Genomic DNA, 18,379 nt, shown 5'->3' with positions numbered 1-18,379 from the left:
GGAATGAGATACAGATGTTATTCACTATAATCCCCTAGTCTGCCCTATCACTGCTTGGATCATTGACTTCCCTTTTAAAACACAAAGTAAAGAAATCTGCCTTGGACTTCACTGAGGGCAGAAGAAGCTACTGGACATGGCAGAAGAGCTTGCACTGGCCATGGCAGTATTATCATGTGTGGTGCTAATTCTGGCCTGGGCTCTCTGTTCCTCCTCTCTCAAAGCCTCCTCATACCAGTGTGGGAAGGAACTGGGGTCACTCCAATAGATCTGGGCCAAAAACTCCAGGACTTTCAACTTGCTTGACTCAGCGTGGACCCTGGGACCCCACAGGAACTTGTACCATGCCGGTTGGCTGTTGCGCACCTGCTGGTACTCCAGTTACTGTTCCTGCACCCAAACTTTGGTGAGGAGCTCCCTGGGCTCCCCATAGATGCAATGCTCCATCCCAGCATGCACCCCCATGGCATTCTGTGCTTCCCATATGTTCTCTACGGGGACACAATCATTCTCCTAGAAGATTATACTAAGGATGAGTATCAGAAGGACAGTCTTGGGCATACTGTGCTCATTCCTCACCATCCCATCATAGGTAGGGCCCAGGTTGGTGCCTAGGACATAGGTGTGGCTGGTGGGGTCCACTACCTTCACATCAATGCCATCAACCAGCTGCATGCACTCAGAGGCCTCGCTGAAGATTACAGCAATGTGGTCCTGGTGCTCTCTGATGACGCTACTCAGCATTTCTACCTTTGTGGTCAGCTCCTTTGTGCGATAATTGAGGAGCAGGAATCCCACCAGATCAGCTACCTTATCATCAAACACGTCTCTGGGCAAGGACCCTAAATCTGGCAGGGCCCGGGAGGTACTGGGACCCTTCTCTTCTTGGCTGCTGGACTGGCTCAATGGAGCAGCAGCAGCAAAGGCACAAGGGGAGGCACAGGCACTTGGAGAGCTCCGGGTAGAACTTGGTGTCCCAGCAGCAGCATGAACCTCATCCTCCTCCTCCTCATCCTCGTTCTCCTCCTCCTCCTCCAAGGAGCTTGCATTACTTGAAAGCAGAGGATAGCAAGAGGAAGAGGAGGAGGAGCAGATGGAGAAAGGACAAGAGGAGGAGCAGGTGGAGGAGCATGAGGGGGAAGTATACTATTCCTCAGCCTCGCTAATTTCAAGCATGTAGTGTCATCGCTTTGGAGCTCGAGGCATGATGACTCCTGTCAGGCAGCCACAGGAGTGCGGACTGGAGGTGGGCAATGAGGACTCACAGGCCTGTGGAGAGAGGAAATATAAGTGGCCTCAGCTGGGTACACCCTTGTCAGCTTTAACAAAGCAGAGCTACAGGTCTCCTCTTTAGGGGTGCTCTTGGGCTTCACTGGGGTCTCTCCTCCTGGGTGGCCTGTCCCCTAAGATCCTGAATGAGGAAGTCAGATGGTTCTCCAGGTAGAGTCGGCATAGGTCAGGGTTCTGTGGCTGGCAGTGTGGTGGGGTCGGGTGCTGCAGGAGTTCTCCTCTACTTTGGCATGGGGGAGAACCTGGGGACACATTCTAAGTGAAGGCAGGCACCTCACCTTGACTGCTGGCACGGCCTGGACCTCCTCTGCTCTGTGACCTGTGTTTTGTGCCTCAGACAAAGGCCTTTATACCCTGGCTCCTGGAGCCCCTGTAACAGGAAAAAAGGAAACACCTCAGCGTGCAGGTGGCATGCACAGCCATGGGCCTCCAGTGCTGACAAGAGAAAGGCCAGGATTCTGTGAGTTCCCCACTGTTCTGGGCTGGATGGTCTTCTGCGTCCTCACTCAGGGTTCTCACCTTTCCCCTGGCAGGGCCCGTGAACTTCCCCTCTGCTGGCCCTGAGGCAAAACTCTCAGGACAAGGCTACACCCTTGAGACTGAACAGAAGAAAGTGAGGGGGCCCCACATCTGACCACACCTGCCCAGGACATCCCACAGGATACAGGATGACATGCCCAAACTCTGTGGGGGCTATCTGCCCTGAGACGGGGAGTGCCCTCAGTCCTAACGTTGACATCTGACAGGGTCTTGGACAACTTCCTGTGTTGAACTAAGGCCACTTTCCTTCAGACTAAAAACTCACCCTCCTGAGTCACTGGTGGAGGACGTGAGTGACACCACGTTCCACTTTCTCTCATGGCTGACAGAAGTGGCAAAGTAAGGCGGGGATTCGACCAGCTGTGATGTGAGGTTTTCCCTCAGTCCTCAGCTGAACCTTGAAAGGAGACAGCAAGACTCGGGAGCAGGGGAGGAGCATTTGGGCTCCTGCTGCCTTTCCTCATATTCCTCCCCTTATAGGAACTCAGAGTCCGAGACACCTCCCCTCTCCTCCTTTGCTCACCTGACTGAGGCCCACCACCCCAGACAAAATCAGAGTGCTCTCTGTTGGACAGCCCTGCCTGGGGTCTCTCAGAGCTGAAAGTGGAAGTGGGGTGAATGTCCATGAGGCCCCCATTTGTTCTGCAGGACAATTCCCCCTCCTTCTTCCCTCATGGTCAATAGCTTGGCAGCTTGCAGTGCCCGAGTGTCCTGGCTCTGCAGTCCATATAGCACACCCTTTGTGTAAGGCCCCACCTCTTTCAGATTCCTGAGAGCAAAGGGAGTGGGAGAATCCATGGGAAAGCGATTCCAGAAACCCCAGGGCTGAAGGCAGGTGAGGGTATCTGAGGGGTTTGCACTGTGGTGGGATCCAAGGTTCCCTCAGTCCTCCCATAGGATCTCCCTTAACTCTGGCAGATTCTGGCCCCACCCTCTGCTGAAGTGAGGTCCTGCTCTTTATACCCAAGCCCCAGACTGCCAAACCCAGATGCAGGAATAAGAAAATGCCACCTATGATCATCCTCCCATGAGGCCTGCCTAAGGACTTTGGAAGGTCCTGGGCCCACCCGCTGCCGTTCTCAAGTACTGCTCCTGATCCTGACCTGGTTGTGCATTTCAGCACATGCTGTCTGTGGTCATCCCCTCGGTGGGATCCCAGCACTGTCTCTGGTCTAGCTTCCAGGGTCCCTCCGTCCTCCCTCAGGGTACTCACCTTGACTCTGGCAGGTCCTTCGCACACCATCTACCTACATGGGGTCCCACTTCCTCTACCAAAACCATAGAGTCTCTGAGACCAAGACTGACTCTGGTCTTCATTTCTGGGACGTTGGGGCACCATCTTCCTTTATGGGGTCCTACTTCCTCTACTCAACTCCAGAGTCTCAGACTAGGACTGACCCTGGTCTAGCTTCCAGGATCCTTGCCGCACCATCTGCCTGCCTATTCCATCTACGGAACCCTGACAGTCTCTGAGACCAGGACTGACTCTGGTCTAGCTTCAGGGTCCTTGATGCACCATCTGCCTACATGGGGTACTTCTCCCTCAGCCAAACACCTTAGAGTCTCTGAGAGCAGGAATTAGTCTTGGCTAGATTCCATGATCCCTCTGTCCTCCCTCAGGGTCCTCACCTTGACTGGCAGGTCCTTGGAACACCAACTGCCTATATTGGGTCCCACTTCATCTACCAAACTCCCTGAGACTCTGAAACCAGGACTGACTACAATCAAGCTGCCAGGGTCCTTAGTGAACCATCTACCTATATGGGGTCCTACTCCTCTACTGAACCCCCAGAGAATCTGAGACCAGGACTAACTCTAGTCTAGCTACCTGGGACCTTGGCACACCATCTTCCTATATGGGGTCTTACTCCATCTACTGAACTCCCTTGTCTCAGTGACCAGGATTGAGTTTTATTTAGCATCCAGGGTCCTTGACGCACCATCTGCCTATTTGGGGTCCTTCTCACTCTACTAAACCCCCAGAGTCTATGAGACTAGGATTGACTCTGGTCTTAGTTCCAGGGTCCTGGAAACAACTTCTGCCTATATGAGGTAATTCCCCTCTAATGAACCCTCAGAGTCTATGAGACCAGGACTGACTTTGGTCTCGGTTCCAGGGTCCTGGGCACACCATCTGCCTACATGGGTTCCTTCTCCCTCTACTGAACCCCTAGAATCTCTGAGACCAAGACTGACTTTCGTCAAGTTTCCAGGGTCCTTCGTGCACCTTCCTCCTATATGGAGTCCTACTCCCTCTACTGAACCTCCACAGTCCCTGAGACCAGGACTGACTCTGTTCTAGTTTCTAGGGTACTTGGCGAGCCACCTGCCTATATGGGGTCCTATTCCCTCTGCCCAACACCCAGAGTCTCTGAGACCAGGACTGACTCTGGTCTAGTTTCCAGGGTCTTTGGCAGATCATATGCCTATATGTGGTCCTATTCTTTCTACCCAACCCCCAGAGATACAGACCAGGACTGACTCTTGTCTAGTTTCCACCTTTCTTGGCTCAGCATCTGCCTATACAGGGTACTAGTCTTCCTATCAAACCCCCAGTCTCTTAGAACAAGATAGACTCTGGTCTAGAATCCAGGGTCCTTGGTGCGCTATCTGCCTATATGGAATCCTACTCCCTCTACCCAATTCCCCAGCGTCTCTGAAACCAGGACTGACACTGGTCTAGATTCTAGGATCCTTGGAGCACCAATTGCATATATGGGAACCTCTTCCCTGTACCCAAACCCCAGAGGCTCTGAGACCAGTACTGACTCTGGTCTCTGTTCAAGGGTCCTTGGCACACCATTTTCCCATATGGGATACTACTCACTCTACTGAACCCCCAGAGTATCTGAGACCAGGACAGATGCTGTTCTAGCTTCTAGGGTCTTTGGAGCACCATCTGCCTATATTGGGTCCTATTCCCTCTACCCAACCCACAGAGTCTCTGACACAAGGACTCACTCAAGTTTAGATTCCAGGGTCTTGGCACACCATCTGACTATATGGGTTCACAATTCCTCTAAACAACACTCAGAATTTCTAAGATCAGGACTGAATCTGGTCTAATTTCAATGGTCCCTCAGGCCACCCTCATGGCCCTCACCTTCCTCTGGCAGGTCCTTTGCACACCATCTGCCTATAAGGGGTCCATCACACGCTACTGGACCCGCAGAGTCTGTGAGGCCAGGAATGATTCTGGTCTCGCTTTCAGGGGCCTTGGAGCACCATCTAACTATATGAGGTCCTTCTCCCTCTACTGAATCCCCAGAGTCTCTGAGACCAGTACTGATTCTGTTCTAGCTTCCAGGGTCCTTGACACACTATCTGACTGTATGCGTTCCCACTTTCTCCACCCAACCCCAGAGTCTCTGAGACCAGGACTGACTCTGGTGTAGATTTCAGGGTCCTTGGTAAACCATCTGCCTATATGGAGTCCTTCTCCCTCTATTGAACCCAAAGAGTCTCAGAGACCACCACTGACTCTGGTCTGGTTTCCAGGGTCCTTGGCATACCATCTGCCTATATGGGACCACTCCTTCTAACCAAACCCCAGAGTCTCTGAAACCAGGACTTACTATGGTCTAGATTTCAGGGTTCTTGGTGAACCATCTGCCTATATGAGGTCCTTCTCAATCTACTGAACCTCTAAAGTCTCTGAGAGCAGGACTTTCTCTGGTCTAGCTTCCAGGGTTCCTCTAGCTTCCCTCATTGTCCTCACCTTGCTCTGGACTGTCCTTCGCACATCATCTGCCTATATTGGGTCCTTCTCACTCTACTGAACCCCCAGAGTTTCTGAGACCAGGATGGACTCTGGTCTAGATTCCAGGGTCTTGGCCAAACATCTGCCTATATGGGGTCCTACTCCCTTTACTGAACCCCAAGAATCTCTGAGACCAGAAATGACTCTTGTCTAGACTCTGGTGTCCTTGGCGCACCATCTGCCTATATGGTGTCCAACTCCCTCTACCCAATCCCCCAGAGTCTCTGAGACGAGGACTGACTCTGGTCTAGCTTCCAGGGTTCCTCTATCTTCCCTTATGGTCCTGACCTTGCTCTGGAAGGTCCTTGGCACACCTTCTGACGATATGGGGTCCCTCTCCCTCTACTGAACACCCAGAGTCTCTGAGACCAGGCCTGACTCTGGTTTAGTTTCCAGCGTTTTGGGCTAAAAATCTGCGTATATGGGGTCCTACTACATCTACCAAACCCCCAGAGTCTCTGAAACTAAGTTTGACTCAGTTATAGAATCCAGGGTCCTTGGCGCACTATCTTCCTATTGGAGTCCAACTCCCTCTACCCAATCCCCCAGAGTCTTTGAGACCAGGACTGACTCAGGTCTAGATTCTAAGGTCCTTTTCACACCAATTGCCTATATGGGGACCACATTCCTGTACTTATATCCCAGAGACTCTGAGACTAGGACTGAGTCTGGTCTACTCTCCAGGGTCATTGGTGCACCATCTACCTATATGGGGTGCAACTCCCTCTACTCAAAGCCCAGAGTCTCTGTGATAGGGATTATCTCTGGTCTAGCTTCCAATGTTGCTTTGTCCTCTTTCATGGACCTCACCTTTCTCTGGCATGTACTTGGGACACCATATGCCCATATGGGGTCCTTCTCCCTCTACTGAACCTCTAAAATCTCTGAGACCAGGAATGTCTCTGTTCTAGTTTCAGGGTCCCTCTGTCCTCCCTCATGGTCGTCACATTGCCCTGGCAGGTCCTTGGCACACCATCTGTCTATATGGGGTCCTTCTCCCTCTACTGAACTCTGAGACAAGTTCTGACACGGGTCTAGATTCCATGGTCCTTGTCAAACCATCTGCCTATATGGGGTCCTACACCCTCTACTGAACCCCATGAGACTCTCAGAACAGAAATGACTCTGGTCTAGATTCCAGGTCCTTGGCATACCATCTGCCTATATGGGGTCATACACCCTCTATTTGACCCCATGAGACTCTCAGACCAGAAATGACTCTGGTCTAGATTCCAGGTCCTTAGCACACCATCTGCCTATATGGGATCCTATTCCATATACTGAACCCCCAGAGTCTCTGAGACCGGGACTGACTCTGGTCTAGTTTGCAGGGTCTCTGCCACACTATCTTGCAAATGGGGTAACAATCCCTCTACCAAATCCCTAGAGTCTCTGAGACCAGTACTGATGCTGTTCTTGCTTCCAGGGTGCATGGCGCACCATAGCCTATATGGGGTCCTGCTCCCTCTATTGAACCACAGAGTCTTTGAGACTAGCGCTGACTGTGGTCTGGTTTACAGTGTCCTTGGCAAACCATCTTCCTATATAGCACCACTCCCTATACCCATCCCCCAGAGACTCTGAGACCAGGACTTACTCTGGTCTAGATTCCAGGGTTCCTCTGTCCTCTGTCATGGTCCTCTCCTTGCTCTGGCAGTTCCTTGGCACACATGATGCCTATATGGGGTCCATATCACTCTATTGAACCCCCAAAGTCCCGGACACCAGGACTGACTCTGGTCTCGGTTCCAGGGTCCTTGGCGCACTATCTACCTATATGGAGTCCTTCTCCTATTTCTGAACCCCCAGAGACTCTGAGACAACGAATGACTCTTGTCTAATTTCCAGGGTCCTTGCCACACCATCTTCTTATATAGGGTCCTACTCCCTCTACTGAACCCTCAGAGTTTCTGAGACCAGGACTGACTCTGATCTGGATTCCAGGGTCCTTGGAGCACCACCTTCCTAGATGGGTTCTTATTCACTCTACCCCATCCCCAGAGCATGTGAGACCAGGCCTAACTCTGGTCTAGATTCCAGGGTCCTTGGCGTGACATCTGCCTTAATGGGGTCCTATTCCATGTACTGAACCTCCAGAGACTCTGAGACCAGTACTGACTCTGGTCTGGTTTCCATAGTCCTTGTCTCACCACCTCCCTCTATGGGTTCCCATTTCCCCTAACGAACCCCCAGAATCTCTGACACCAGAGGTAACTGACGCTGGTCTAGTTACCGGGGTCCTCAGTCTTCCCTCATGGTCCTCACCTTGCTCTGGCAATTCATTGGCACACCATATGCCTGTATAGGTTCCATCTCACTCTACTGAAATCCCAGAGTCTCTCATACCAGGACTGACTCTGGTCTAGTTTCCAGGATCCTTGGCACACTACCTGCCTATATGAAGTGCTATTTCTTCTACCCAACCCTGAGAGTCTCTGAGACCAGGACAGACTCAGGTCTAGTTTCTAGGGTTCTTCGCGCATCATCTGCCTATATGATGTCCTTCTCCCTCTACACAACCCCAAGAGTGTGGAAGAGAAGGACTGACTCTGGTGTAGCTTCCAGGGTCCTTGGCACAGCATCTGCCTATATCGGTTCCACTCCCTCTACCCAATCCCCCAGAGTCTCTGGGACTAGGACTGACTCTGGTCTAGTTTCCAAGGTCCTTGGCTCTTCATGTGCCTAGATGGGATCCCACTCCCTCTACCAAACCCCCAGAGTCTCTGAGACCTGGATGGGGATATAGAAGGGAGAAAATGGCAGGTGTCGTCATTCTCATCCGAGGCCCTCCCATCTGTTCTCCAGGTCATGCCCCCACCCTGTGCTTACCTGGGGTCCTCATCCTTACAGCAACCTCCCCTGAGAGATACCCCCCACAGAGGCACCCCCCCCCCCCCCGCTCCTGTCTCAGAACTGCATGAGGAAGTGAGATAATGTCCATGTGTTCACCTCCCTGCGTGCTGCCTGGTTGGCTTTGTGGTGGGGACTCGGGTCCTTCTATCCCCCTCAGCGAGCTGACCGTGACTAGGAATCTCCTCTGCCCGCCATGCGGACCACAGGCCCTGTTCCTTATCTCCGCCTCTACCTCAGAGCCAGCTGTGCGAGTCAGGACACACTGGGCATGGCCACCCGAGCGGTGCCCCTCCTGGTGGGCAGCAGGGGTGGACTTCTGCGGGCTTCCCTCTGCGGTGGGACCCAGGTCCTCACCTGGATTCTGGCAGCGCCTGGGCCTGCCTCCTGCCCAGGTGAGGTCCGCCTCCGCCCCGAAGGCCGGGATTCTAGGAGCCCAGGGTAAGGGTCACAGAGGCTGCTGCGTGTAGGCTTTCACCCCCTGTGAGCTCCGGGCGGGGATGGCTCTGTTCTAGGTCCCTGGGTCCCTAGGTCCATCCCCCTTGTGAGACCCAGGTGGAGGCGGACAGAAGGACACGCCACCTAGGGTCCTCCTCCCAAGAAGCCCGCCCGCCAGATGGATCTGGAGGGCCCTGAGCACTCCTCGGCCATGTTGAGGTACCGCGCCTCTCACCAAACCACCAGAGTCGCCCAGACCTGGCTGTGCCAAACTCCACTAGCCGCGTGTGGTCCGCCCCCGCCCCCCAGGGGTCTTCGAGGACAGAAACCGTTGTTTGAGGTCCCGGGGTTCCTCCGCCCTCCCTGGGCACCCTCACCTTAACTCGGCCAGGCCCCGGGCCCGACTCTGTGGATGTGAGCTCGCTCTGGCTCTCCCCCGGGCATCCCCAGGGTCTCTGAGACTCGGATGAGTCGTGTGTGGTCACCCTCACAAAAGCCCTTCCATGTTGAGTCTTGGAGGGGGCAGGGTCTCCCAGCCTCCCCGCCCTCCCCCTCCCCGGTACTCTCCATGACTCTAGGCAGCGCCTCTGCCCTCCCCTCCGCTGACCAGAAGCCCTGCTCTTGATCTCTGTCCCCAGTCTAAGGCCCCTTGGAGGAAGTCAGGGTGGAACCGAACAAAAACGGAGGTTCTGCTGCCTGCCTCAACAGCCAAACGCATGAGGCAGGTGCTGTTGAAAAACGCAAGGATTTATTCATGAGTCACATGACCTGGGCCAATGCTGGGTTCCTGTCTCAAAGACCAATCTCCTCTTCCTATCTAAGACCGCCTTTTTTTCCCCTCCATTTTTTTATTAAGGTATTATATGTGTACATATCTTACCATTACCCCCCCCCAACCCCACTCCCATACATAGTTCAGTGCCCGCTCCCAGACCTCCCACAAGGTTCTATGGGTGCTGTTGAAGCATTTTCTGAGTTTGAACAGAGAGAGAAAGAGAGAAGGAAAACATGTAAAGGAGTCCCGAACACTAACCACTTTTTTTAAATTCTAGTGTCTCCTTCTAGGGGAATGAGGCCATGCCTAATTGAACACTCTCCAGCAATAGTTCACCTCACCCCCGCCCCAGTGTTTTGCATCCATTGGTTATGCTTATATGCATGCATAGAAGTCCTTCGATTGATCTCTTATCTCCCCCACCTCTACCTAACCTTCCTGCTGTATTTTGAGTCTGTTTGATGATTTACTGACTCTGTATCTATCTTTTTCTTCATCAGTTTATAAAGTTCTTTATTATCCACAAATGAGTGATATCATGTGGAATTTTTCTTTCATTGACTGGCTTATTTCACTTAGCATAATGTTCTCCAGTTCCTTCCAGGTTGCTGCAAATGGTAAGAATTCCTTCTTTTATATGGCAGCAGAGTATTCCATTATGTGTTTTTTTTAATCTTTATTGCCAAAAGTGTTATGGAGCTCCCCCTTTTTTCTCATTTACCCCTTCCAGCGGGCACCAGCCCCCTGCCCCAGGCCTTCACTACACTATTGTCTGTGTCCCTGGGTTATGCACACAAGTTCTTTTTTTAAAATTTCTTTATTGATTAAGGTGTCACATATTTGTCCTCATCCCCCCATTCCCATCCCACACCCCTCCCCACGGATGCCCCAACCCCCTGTTGAACTTAACCATTGGTTAGGCTCATATGCATGCACACAAGTCCTTTGGTTGATCTCTCCCCCCTCCCCCCACCTTCCCCTATCCTCCCTCTGAGGCCCGATAGTCCGATCGATGCCTCCTTGTTTCTGGTTCTGTTCTTGTTCATCAGTCTTTGTTGTTTATCATTTCCCCTAGATGAGCGAGATCATGTGTCACTAGAGATATACTTATATGAACTGAATGTGAGATGAGCAATAATAGTTATTCTGACAGGCAAATGAATCAGTCTGTAGTGAGTTTCTTTCTGGACCAACAGTTCTTTTGAGACCCAATATCAATGTCCACCAGTTCCTTATGTGTACATGTCGGCACTGACCCCTCAGCTCTGGATGGTGGACAAATGGTGGTAATGCAGGTCCAATTCCCTCTGGTTGGGTCTCAGCTGGACCCAGGGGCACGGCTTCACCCGGACCCAGGGGCACGTGGCCTCACCCAGACCCAGGGGGTGCGTGGCCTCACCTGGACCCGGGATCCAGCTTCACCCGGACCCAGAGGCACGTGGCCTCACCTGGACCCAGGGGCGCGTGGCCTCTCCCAGACCCAGGGTTGCGTGGCCTCACCCGGACCCAGGACCTAGCTTTCCCCGGACCCAGGGGCGCGTGGCACACAAGTTCTTTAGTTAATCTCTTCCCACCCACCCCCGCCTTCCCTCTGAGATTTGACAGTCTGTTCCATGCTCTTATGTCTCATGATCTATTTTGTTCATCAATTTAGATTGCTCTTTAGATCCCACATATGAGTAAGATCATGTGATACTTGTCTTTCTGGCTTATTTCACTTAGCATAGTATTCTCTGGGTCCCTCCATGCTGTCTCAAAAGGGTAACAGATTTCTGTGCTCAGATGTAGGGGACTGTCCTCCTGAGATGCCTCTCTGGGCTCATTGACTGTCTCAATGACTCTGACCTTCAGGGAAAAGGGAAAGCTGGCCAGAAATAACATGGTTTTATCAGTCTTTTTGCTTCTGCTCATTTCAGGGCTGTGCAAAGAGAAATGTTTTAGGAGAAGTGGTTAGTGTTTGGGACTCCTTTACATGATTTCCTTCTCTCTCTCTCTCTCTCTCTGTTCAAACTCAGAGAACGCTTCAACAGCACCCATGGAACCTTGTGGGAGGTCTGGGAGCGGGCACTGAACTATTGCTGGAGAGTGTCCAACTAGGCATGGCCTCATTCCCCTTGAAGGAGACACTTGAATTTTCAAGAAAGCACCTGTCTCCCCTGGCAAGTGACTCACCTATTGTAAAAGTGTCCCTGGGCTCACGAAGTATTGTGTCACACATGTCACATAGCTACCTCGTGACCCAAGGACGGATCTGAAATACAGCTCTGATGGAAAAGTGATGGGTAGAGTTTTTGTTTGCCTGTGTGGGCAATCTTTAATTTATTTGGATCCCTTCTAGTAGGGTTACTAATGGTTGTTAGCTGCGAGGATGATGGGCTTTATCCCAGGCATTGACTGCAATGGCCCATCTTTTGAGCCAGACTAGCTCTGTCGTACACCACTTAGCAGATGGGGTGGCCTGGGTTCTAGGTGGGCCTCTCTGGGAGGCCCCTGGAACTTGGGCTAGAAACCCTCAGATGCTGATCAGAAAGTTCCTGGCATCATAGGAGGACCCATGAGTAAATATCCTCTTGTTTCAGGATGCATGACTAATGTAAGGTGATTCACCCAGGGCAGGAGCCAGGAAGTTCTGTATCCTGTACAATAGGCAAGGCTCAGTGGACTACGTCTTCCTGGGCTTGCCTAAGGACCCATTAGCCAGATCCTTGGCTGAGTGTGTGAACAGGAAAGAGGACAACAGGGATGAACATCTTTCTGGGGCCAGGATTTCTAGCCTCCTCAGGATCATATGAGGAGGTGAGTGGCATGGAAACAGAAGAACACGGACTCACAATTCTCATTGCATTGTTTATTTTGTACCATGTAGTTTTGCTTTTCTTTATTAAAGCAGAAATGGATTTGTGGTTACAAAGCCTGCAATTTGTGGGCCTGCATTGACCTTAAACTGCTCACAGAGTGAACACTTGTTATCCAAGGAGCCCTCATGCTCCTCCTCATCGGCCTGTTCAGGGTCCTTGGGTGGAGCCATGACTGAAAGGCCAGACATCTGAGTGGAATAACAGATATTGTACAAAGACATCACTGAACTTTGCAGTGGTTCATTTGGGGGTGTGTAGGGGGTGCAGATGCCTTGTGCCATCGGTACCGGCAGTAACCATGGACACAAACATGACATTACCAGAAGTGTCCTCCCCACTTCAACCACTTGCTGCACTTGGGCACTGAACCTCCCTGGCACTACTAAGAGGCTGAGAAACTGAGAACGTGAATGCCTGGGTTTCTCCTGAGCCTTTTGTTCGACTTTTTTGTTGCCGTCCTTGTGGTGTATTCTTGGGGAGTGTCTTGTGGGGGCCGTCTTAGTCTTTCTCATTCGAGGTATGGCACTGGACCCTGGACAAACGTGAGTCACTTGCTTGCCTTGTGCCTTAATGTTCTCGAGGAGCCAAGGCTTGCCTCTCTGGAAATTGCAATTTCTGTAGATCTTAAACAAAATTAATTAATTCAGTCATTTGTGGAGAAAAGATATCTATTTGACATTAACTGGCCTCTCAGAGTCTTTACTCATCCCTGCAGGTTGTCTCTAAGGGGGGGGGGTATAGTTTTTCATCTTTTGATAAACATGATATCATGTGAAAAAGGGTTAGACCCTGAAATGAAGCCCTTTCAGTATATCATTCTTCTGGATCCACTAGGAAGATGTTTGAGTAACAGGGAATATGGGAAATGGGAGGACTGTCTACATTAACATTATCTTTTTCCCTGGAGAATAAACTGCAGAGTTGCTTGGGCATATTTTGCTAAAACCATGGAGGATCAGAAAGCCGATGAAACTCTTTAAACTGTTTGATTCAAAGATTTGCTCCTTGCCCCTATGGCAGAGAATCTCCCTCTGGAAAAGATTTTCCTCGATGATCGTGTTGTCCCCATCGTCATTCCAGAACATAGACCTGAAAGCATCACCCTCCACTATCCTCCAAAGCTTTCTTGGGAAGGATGGCCAATGAAGAATGTTGTTTCCTTCCACATTGGTGGTGCTTTGGTTTGGGTTGTCTTGCAGGCTTGGATCTTGGCTCTGTTCTTGGCCCCCTCGTGCCTCTCCAAAGCCTCCCTGGGACCCACATGTAGACCTGGGGATGTATCATGTTGGACTATTATTGGTGGTTGTCCATTCTCTGACAGGGCCAGCTTGGCTTCATGCATCTCATGGGCACTCTGACTAGCCATGTTGATGCTCTACATCAACAAGAATTTGGTACCCAGGATCCAATCACTTCAAAAGTGGGGTCATAAATGCCTTTGGTCACAGCAGTAATGCCCTATATATACTGTCCTCAAAATTCTAGAGTCTCAGTCGTAGGGCAAACAGCTGCTTAAGTCATGTGATGTCACAAAAGTGACTTATGTCTGCTCTGGAGTGTGGGCTCTGGCCAAGTGTGGGGGAATGAACATCTTCAGAGCACCCATCATCTCTCTTTTTAAATAGTACAGTAAACAGTGTTCAGGTTAATAAAAAAAGGTGCCCATATGCTGCTAGGAAGATTGTTTCCTGTTGCTAGTTCACTGGATGTGTTGAGAGGTCAAGATCCTACCTCTACCCCCATCCCTATGGGGGGGGGGGGTCGTGGTTGATGTCTTCTTTGTTGCTCAAGGTCAAGGCCCTGGGTAGTCCTAGCCTGGGCTACCACCAAGATATCATGGGTCAGATGGGCCCCTGGGGGACTGTACCTCCCAGAAATTGGTGGCTGGCTCAGTCTCAGTAGGTAGCCCCACTCTTCAATGCACCACTCACAAGATTCCTGCTTTAGTCTCTTGCAGTTCTACCCGCTGCTTTGTGGGTCCTGATCCAATGAGCCCAAAAGAGAGTCCTATTTTCTTACCCCTGGGTCCCTAGAGTAGGGCTGTGCTCCAGCACAGGTGGGAACATTCCTCTCATTCCTCAACCTCAGTTCTATCCAAAGCACCTCAAATACAATGTTATCCATGGGGTTGCTTTGGGAATGTACAGCAACACCCTCTGATGTCCTCAGGGTGGGGGGAGATCCTCTCGAGCTCTGTTGCAGGCAAATCTCACATCTATTAGGTCACAACAGGATTGGCTTTAGTTTCCATTTCTTCCCTATAGGAATTCTTCTCACTACCCAAGATGGGCTCAATTAGGGACACCTGCATTTGTCTTCCCAAATCACCCAAACCAGACCCTCGGATTCAGACTCCATTAAGGGTTTAGCTTTCCCAGAATTCTGATCTCCTATTTCCAAGTTGGATATCCTTTGATAATTCCCCTTTTCATTACGGATTTGGAGGTGAGGTGCATATTCAGCTCTGTGGAAACAAATCATTCCACTGACTCACTCTCATGCCAGCCCTTTTCTCCTTACCAGAAGACCCCCTCCTCCACCTGTGTGTTCCTCTCCTGCCATAGCCTTGAAGGTACCTACACTGAATCATTTTGTTTGCTCTTCCCTTAGATATTTTCAAAGAATCTATTTTACATAAATTCACTTGCCAAGGAAAATTACAATTTCTTTAGGTAGCCATGTCGAAGTAAGCCCATATGAACATAATCATAAATATGTACTTGAACATAGATGAGATCCTGGGTGTGGGATGGGAGAAAAGCCAAATTCAAGTAATCTTCACCATGGAAGAGAGGATACTCCAGTGGTTTCTTTGTGATCCATGTTCTCTAGCTGTTGTGAACAACTTTGGTCCTAATACTCACTCTGAATAGGGAAATAGAAGGGTACTGTGGGAAGGCAAACAATGCACTGTTCTAGGTCCTTCTCCCATCTCTTCCACTCAGTGGTGTTATTCGTCCTCTCTGAGTGTCAATCCTTTGTTTCTGAAAGGGAAGCAAAAGGCATTGGGAAAGAGAATTTCCCAAGGGCCAGGGCATTTTCTGTGTATATGCACATGTATTGTTTTTCTTCATTTTGTTTTGACTGCAGATAGTTAAGGAAATGTTCCTCATATCAGAAACTGAACACTAAGTTATAATAACAAGAATTCAGTATACAACATGACAACAATACAGTCTTTCCAAAAATAGTTTAGAAAAATCATGGAACAATTTATTGCACAAATAGCAACAACAAATATTGGGGCGGTGGTAATATGATCTCCTGAATTATGATATTGAAAATGGTCAGATTTCAGCAAAAAAGAAATTAGGAGGCATTCAATGGAAGACAATATAGCTCATGCTTAGGAAAAAATGAAATTCGTAGAAACTGCCCCTGAGGAAGCACAGACATTGGACTCAGTAGCCAAACTAGGCAATGCCAACTAGCATATTGCAGGGCTGAGATGCCAGTGTTGGCAGTCTTCATGCAGAGCCCTGGTTCTCTTCCATAGGCCAGAGTGCCTGGGCCTTGGGCTGATAATGCCGCGAGTTTGGGGGTGCTTCTGCTTCATGGAATTCCTGGGAAATTATTGAGCTTTGTTTCCAGATCAAGTTGGGGCAGATTCAGCAAAGGTGGACTTGCATGTGGAGGAGAATATGCAAGAAAGGATAATCTCCATATTTTCACCTGTTATGGGATCACAGACACCACACTTAATAAAAGGATTGTGCAGCTGACACATTGGACACAAACCAGGACGGGTATCCCTGCTGACATCAGTCAGGGAAAATGAGCCATGTGTCCAAGACAATGGCCTCGTGTCCTCCTGGGCCAGGAGAGAGGGCAGCATTCTATGTTCACCCAAGAGTAAACTGAGCATGAGTCATCTCACAGGCTGGGCCATGACAGCCAAAAAGTCATAAAAAGAAATCGTGCTCAGGGGACCAGAGGAGGCACATGGCTGGTTCAGAGCACTTGGTTTTACTTTTGTTCCCAGGAGGACATAGGTGACAGGGTCTAGGAAAACAAAATGAAATTCAACCAGAAATGGTTGCATAGAGAGAGGTGTATTCTAAGGGCTCCGAAGTATGTAAAATGTGACAGTTGATGCCTAAAGTGATAGAGTTCGGGGATTTTGGCCATTTGGACTCATTCCCCAACCTCCGTTAGCTAAGGCCTCAGCTCTAGTCCTCAGGGGACCTCTCCCATATTCTTTTTGTTTCCTTTCTCTCTCTCCCTTCACAAGTGAAGGTGCCTAAGGCCAAACAGTGAGTAGCCTTGGGTGGAAGAGTTAAACCCACTGAGTGATCCATCCCCAGAGAAAGAAGTGCTGTCATTATTTGTAGCATTGGGCCTGATTTGTGGAAACATGCAGGCCCTTTCTACCAGTGCACCCATTAGGGCTTGTGGATAATTGTGTTTACAGTCACTGTGATGGTGGCCATATGAAACAGGGGCCCAGCAATGCCACAGGTACCAACCAGGTGCTCTGGGACAGGGCAGAGGGCATCAAAAGTGGATATTGGCGGTCATGTGGCTATATAACTGGACAAAGCAGCGACTCCTGAGAGAGCTTTCTAAGAGAAGCACAAATTTGAAAACTTGTTCCCCAAGCAAACCTTACAAATCCCCACAGGAAGAGTGGCAATCCTCCTCCTGGAGACATATGAGAATATCTGGAAGATAATTTCATTTTCCCAACTAGGGAAGAAGCAGGAGATGCAGCTGACATCTGTTGGGCAGAAAGCAGGGATGTGCTAAACAGCCTGCAGTGCCCAGGACAGCTCCCCACGCAGAGAATGACCTAACCCACAATGTGCCAGGTACCACTGGGCAGACCTAGAAAGTAATTTGCATTCCCCTATCTCTCACAAACATGCAAAAGATACCAACACGGGGCCTTAATCTTCAAAGCAGGACTGAGAGAAATGAATTTATCCTCCCCAAATATAAAAACCATTTGAAATGTGCGGGTAAACATGAAAGTTCAGGTCAAAATGGGATAAATTTAGGTAACCAAGGGGATAGAATCAATGTCATTCTTAGGAACTTTATTTCTGACAGGTAGGTGCTTGGGCTCTGTAAAATATGGGATGACAGGCTTTGACCATTTGGAAGACCCACCAACTCTTATTAAACAGCTAAATTGCAGGTGGTGAGGAACCATTTGTTTCTTTGTGTCTAAATAACAGTGAACACACAACTTAAATTCTCAAAATCCCCAATTTGGTGTTCTTCAGCTATATTTCAAACCCAAGTTGGCAGTAAAACAGCGTCAAGCATTTGGACCAAACTGGGTTTAGTTGTGGTGATGGGCACCCACATGTACTTTGGTGAGTGAAGAAAATCATTGGGGGGTTGGTGTGCACTTTCATGAGAAAAGGCCCCCAAATGAGTCAAGCTCTTCAAACTGGCAGTTAAAGCTGATTATAGGCCACGCTTGGCTCTTGTCCACATTCCCAACAGAAGCAGGGTCTTTGGCCTGGCATCAGGGTTCAGATACTGACCCACGGTACAGCTTTAGATTATGGGAGAACCTAAGAAAGGGGCAATTGGAGGAGCCCCACATTGACAGTGACAGATTTCCCAGACGGGGCCAGGGGCCAAGCTAGTGCACTCCACCAGGGCCCTGGGCAAACCTCCAGTAGATAAGCCTCTTGCCCTCGGAGAAGACCTGGTGAAATTCAAGTGGCTCCCAGGGAGCACCCCAACTTCTAGAGCACCTCTTACATCTGAGAGGGCACTCAGATCCAGCAAGCAGAGCTGGAGACCAGGCCATTGCAGTGACAATTCTGCTGGGATTGGGTGGGGATTCAGTGAGGCTAAGCCCTACCTACCAGAACCCCTGTGCAGGGGCACATGAGAGACCTGTCTACTTCGTAG

General features: G+C 50.1%; 1 protein-coding gene and 1 pseudogene across 2 annotated transcripts in view; both read right to left on the bottom strand.

Annotated features, from left to right (window-relative positions):
• LOC307095368 (melanoma-associated antigen 10-like) overlaps positions 1-18,379 on the bottom strand; it is a gene marked incomplete at both ends in the record, with an annotated part of 125,724 nt that overhangs the window by 59,559 nt on the left and 47,786 nt on the right. The window lies entirely within an intron of this gene.
• Positions 109-3,073, bottom strand: LOC307096037 (melanoma-associated antigen 10-like; annotated as a pseudogene). The gene is made up of 3 exons: positions 3,044-3,073; positions 1,569-1,660; positions 109-901 (listed from the first exon to the last, which is right to left on the bottom strand). The product of its transcript is annotated as a melanoma-associated antigen 10-like (transcript).

Source organism: Cnephaeus nilssonii, assembly GCF_951640355.1.
Source record: "Cnephaeus nilssonii genome assembly, chromosome: X".
NCBI lineage: Eukaryota > Metazoa > Chordata > Mammalia > Chiroptera > Vespertilionidae > Cnephaeus > Cnephaeus nilssonii.
This window is presented reverse-complemented; position numbering and strand designations above follow the sequence as displayed.